Consider the following 5,765-nt stretch of genomic DNA (forward strand, 5'->3'; position numbering starts at 1 on the left):
CCGTTTGCAATGGTCTGTTATTGCCGATTTTAAATTTTCCTGCAGTGCCTGTTCTTTTATTGCTCGTGTCTGTCTTTTCTCCGTCTCCTTTTCACACTCTTTTTGGTGTTCTTTTCTTCGGGTGTTGAGTGACCTGCCTGTTTCACCTATGTAGGTTTTATTACATGATTTGCATGGTATCTCATAAATTATGTTGCATTTGTGCTGTTGGTCTATTTTGTCCTTCGGATGTACTAGAAGTTGTCTGAGTTTTATGTGTGGTTTTACTGGTGTGTTGATGTGTCGCTTCTTAAATGCTCTCTGGATGCGTTCTGTGATGCCCCTAATGTACGGTAAGGTGACTGCTCCCACATTGTCAGTTTTGCGTGCCTGTTTCTTTTTTTCTGGTTGGTTATGTTGTTTTTGTTTTATTTGCTGTTTTCCTTTTTCTATGGCCCAGTTTGGATATTGACATACCTGTAGTGCATTGTGAATGTGTTGTTCCTCCTGTTCCCTGTCATCCTCCTCCGTTGTGATACTGGCTCGGTCATAGAGTGTCCTGACTACGGATAGTTTATGTGCAACTGGGTGTTCAGAAGTCCATAGCAGATATTGGTCCGTGTGTGTTGGTTTTCTGTGAATTTTGATTTTTATGCTGCCGTCATTTGCGTGGTGTATTTTTATGTCCAGGAAAGCTATTGTGTTGTCCGCCTCCTCCTCATGTGTAAATTTGATGTGGCCTGTTTCGTCCATTGTGTTGAGGTGATCCGTTATCTCCTGTGTGTTGCCTCGTTTCACCTTCTCCAGGATGTCATCCACGTACCTCTTCCACAAGGTGGGTCGACAGTGCGCTGGTGCAGACGATAAGGCCTTGGCTTCCAGATTTTCCATGAAAAAAACGCACATTATTGCCAACAGCGGGTCCCCCATGGCAAAGCCCTCCTTCTGCCTGTATATTTTCCCTCTGAACTGGAAATATGTGGACGTTGATACGAAATGCAATAATTGTGAGATGTCTTGCGGTGTGAGGTTTGTGCGTCTTCTGAGTGTTTTGTCCATGGTTAATCGTTCCTGTACTATTTTCAAAGTTGCTTCGACGGGTGTCCGGGTGAAGAGGGATACCACGTCGTGGGAAATGAATATTTCGTCTGTTGCAACTTTTGTTGATTTGAGTTCTTGTGCCAGCTGTTTTGCATTTCTGCAGTGTTGGTCTGTTTCTCCCAAAAGGGGTTTCAAAATGTCTGCCAACGCTTTCGATAAGTTGTAGGTTACTGATCCTATGCTGTCCACTATGGGTCTTAGGGGGGCTCCTGGTTTGTGTATTTTTGGTGTGCCATAAATCCGGGGGGTGATGTTGGCTGTGGGGATGAGGTGCTTGTACGATTGTTGGTCTATTTTCTTGTCATTGAGCAGCGGTTTCAACAGGGTCTTGAGTTTATTTCTCTTAGTTTCAGTTGGATCCTTTTTGAGTACTTCATATGTGTTCTGGTCTCCTAACATGTCCATCATTTGTTTTTCATATTGCAGAGTGTCCAGGATGACGGTAGTTCTGCCCTTGTCTGCTGGTAGGATTGTGATGTTTTCGTTCCTCTTGAGAGTGTTTATTGCCTCCATTTCCTTCTTATTGATATTGCTGGGTGGTAGTTTGGCCGTTTTTAGGATGCCTGCCACTTCGTTGCGTAGTGCCGATTTTTCCCCTTGGTCCTGTATGTTATTGCATGCTAATTCAGTTGCCAGAATGAGTTCCTCATGCGGGATGTGGTTTGGAGTTATCGCGAAATTTAGGCCCCGTGACAGTACGCTTCGTTCTGATTCTGTTAACTGGTGTTTTGACAGGTTACATATCCATTTGTCTGTTATTTTATTTTCTTGTTGTTTTTTGCCTTTCTTTCCTTTTTCTAGTTTTCTGATGTGTCGTCTTTTCGTTTTGATGAACTCTTTTTCATGGATGTTGTGTAAGTGGTTTTTTATCCTCTCCTCCGTTTCTTTGTCCAACTGGAATTCATGTTTTATTCCCTCCGTTCTGTGCCTCATCTCCGTTTCCAGGTTCTTTATTTTATTTGCCGTGCATCTGATCCTTTCCTTGACCAAAGCCATCCGCACTTTCTGGAGCATCCGTTCTGCATTCTTAGTTGGAATCGGGTTTTTGATGTTAATACTGTTGGGGATGATCCCTTCATCCCGGCAGCGGAGATTGAAACGCAGGTGGTTTCTCTGTCGCGCCCGTTTTTCCTCAAGATCTTCGAGGCGGCGTATCTTTTTGACACATTCGTAGACGTAGCCTACCTGTCAAATTTGACAGGTCGGCCACACCTCTAAGCGTAACATCAGCTGATAAGACACGTCACACACCACTTAGTGACACCTCTGATGAAGGCGGAAGCTTACCGCCAAAACATGTAAGGTAAGAAGAAACCTGTTTCGTGTCTGATACACATGAAACTTTATGATCTATATAAAGTGTAGACACTATGAATCTTCACAGACTATTGTGTTGCTATGGTGATGGCGGTGCACGTGGACATAGCGGCCCCTCCAGGGATCAGCGAGAGTGAATGTTTCAAATGTTTTGCTTAACCCAGACGCTCAGGTTGCATAACCTACAGCCGAGAGACTTTACTAAACATCAGGGTAAAGCAACCCCAACGCCTCAGTCACCGCCAACGCCAACGTCTCAGTCACTGCCAACCCCAACACCTCAGTCACCGCCAACGCCTCAGTCACCGCCAACCCCAACGCCTCAGTCACCGCCAACCCCAACACCTCAGTCACCACCAACGCCTCAGTCACCGCCAACCCCAACGTCTCAGTCACTGCCAACCCCAACGCCTCAGTCACCGCCAACCCCAACGCCTCAGTCACCGCCAACGCCAACGCCTCAGTCACTGCCAACCACAACGCCTCAGTCACCGCCAACGCCAACGCCTCAGTCACCACCAACGCCTCAGTCACCGCCAACGCCAACGCCTCAGTCACCGCCAACCCCAACACCTCAGTCACCACCAACGCCTCAGTCACCGCCAACGCCAACGCTTCAGTCACCGCCAACCCCAACGTCTCAGTCACTGCCAACGCCAACGCCTCAGTCACCACCAACGCCAATGCCTCATTCACCACCAACGCCTCAGTCACCGCCAACGCCAACGCCTCAGTCACCGCCAACCCCAACACCTCAGTCACCACCAACGCCTCAGTCACCGCCAACCCCAACGCCTCAGTCACCACCAACACCTCAGTCACCACCAACGCCTCAGTCACCGCCAACGCCAACGCCTCAGTCACCACCAACGCCTCAGTCACCGCCAACGCCTCAGTCACCACCAACACCTCAGTCACCGCCAACGCTTCAGTCACCGCCAACCCCAACGCTTCAGTCACCACCAACGCCTCAGTCACCGCCAACGCCAACGCCTCAGTCACCACCAACGCCAATGCCTCAGTCACCGCCAACGCTTCAGTCACCACCAACCCCAACGCCTCAGTCACCGTCAACGCCAACGCCTCAGTCAACGCCAACGCCTCAGTCACCACCAATGCCTCAGTCACCGCCACCGCCAACGCCAACGAGTCAGTCACCACCAACGCCAACGCCTCAGTCACCACCAACACCTCAGTCACCGCCAACGCCTCAGTCACCGCCAACGCCTCAGTCACCACCAACGCCAACGCCTCAGTCACCACCAACACCTCAGTCACCGCCAACGCCTCAGTCACCGCCAACGCTTCAGTCACCGCCAACACCTCAGTCACCGCCAACGCCTCAGTCACCGCCAACGCTTCAGTCACCGCCAACCCCAACGCCTCAGTCACCACCAACGCCTCAGTCACCGCCAACGCCAACACGTCAGTCACCACCAACCCCAACACCTCAGTCACCGCCAACGCCTCAGTCACCGCCAACGCCTCAGTCACCGCCAACGCCAACGCCTCAGTCACCGCCAACCCCAACGCCTCAGTCACCACCAACACCTCAGTCACCGCCAACGCCTCAGTCACCGCCAACGCGTCAGTCACCGCCAACGCCTCAGTCACCACCAACGCCAACGCCTCAGTCACCGCCAACCCCAACGCTTCAGTCACCGCCAACCACAACGCCTCAGTCACCGCCAACCACAACGCCTCAGTCACCACCAACGCCTCAGTCACCGCCAACCCCAACGCTTCAGTCACCGCCAACCACAACGCCTCAGTCACCGCCAACGCCAACGCCTCAGTCACCGTCAACGCCAACGCCTCAGTCACCGCCAACGCCAACGCCTCAGTCACCACCAACGCCAACGCGTCAGTCACCACCAACGCCAACGCCTCAGTCACCGCCAACGCGTCAGTCACCGCCAACGCCAACGCCTCAGTCACCGTCAACGCCAACGCCTCAGTCACCGCCAACGCCTCAGTCACCGCCAACGCCTCAGTCACCGTCAACGCCAACGCTTCAGTCACCGCCAACGCCAACGCCTCAGTCACCGCCAACGCCAACGCCTCAGTCACCGTCAACCCTAACGCCTCAGTCACCGCCAACCCCAACGCCTCAGTCACCGCCAACGCCAACGCCTCAGTCACCGCCAACGCCAACGCCTCAGTCACCGCCAACCCCAACGCCTCAGTCACCGCCAACCACAACGCCTCAGTCACCGCCAACCACAACGCCTCAGTCACCACCAACACCTCAGTCACCGTCAACGCCAACGCCTCAGTCACCGCCAACGCTTCAGTCACCGCCAACGCCAACGCCTCAGTCACCGTCAACGCCAACGCTTCAGTCACCGCCAACGCCAACGCCTCAGTCACCGCCAACGCCAACGCCTCAGTCACCGCCAACGCCAACGCCTCAGTCACCGCCAACGCCAACGCCTCAGTCACCGCCAACGCCAACGCTTCAGTCACCGCCAACGCCAACGCCTCAGTCACCGCCAACGCCAACGCCTCAGTCACCGCCAACGCCAACGCCTCAGTCACCGTCAACGCCAACGCCTCAGGCACCGCCAACGCCAACGCTTCAGTCACCGCCAACCACAACGCCTCAGTCACCGCCAACGCCAACGCCTCAGTCACCGCCAACGCCAACGCCTCAGTCACCGCCAACGCCAACGCCTCAGTCACCGTCAACGCCAACGCCTCAGTCACCGCCAACACCAATGCCTCAGTCACCGCCAACCACAACGCCTCAGTCACCGCCAACCACAATGCCTCAGTCACCACCAACACCTCAGTCACCGTCAACGCCAACGCCTCAGTCACCGCCAACGCCTCAGTCACCGCCAACGCCAACGCCTCAGTCACCGTCAACGCCAACGCTTCAGTCACCGCCAACGCCAACGCCATCAGTCACCGCCAACGCCAACGCCTCAGTCACCGCCAACGCCAACGCCTCAGTCACCGCCAACGCCAACGCCTCAGTCACCGCCAACGCCAACGCTTCAGTCACCGCCAACCACAACGCCTCAGTCACCGCCAACGCCAACGCCTCAGTCACCGCCAACGCCAACGCCTCAGTCACCGCCAACGCCAACGCCTCAGTCACCGCCAACGCCAACGCTTCAGTCACCGCCAACCACAACGCTTCAGTCACCGCCAACGCCAACGCCTCAGTCACCGCCAACCACAACGCCTCAGTCACCACCAACGCCTCAGTCACCGCCAACCACAACGCCTCAGTCACCGCCAACCCCAACGCCTCAGTCACCGCCAACGCCAACGCCTCAGTCACCGCCAACGCCAACGCCTCAGTCACCGCCAACCACAACGCCTCAGTCACCGCCAACGCCTCAGTCACCGCCAACGCCACG

Source organism: Myripristis murdjan, chromosome 8 (genome assembly GCF_902150065.1).
Source record: "Myripristis murdjan chromosome 8, fMyrMur1.1, whole genome shotgun sequence".
NCBI lineage: Eukaryota > Metazoa > Chordata > Actinopteri > Holocentriformes > Holocentridae > Myripristis > Myripristis murdjan.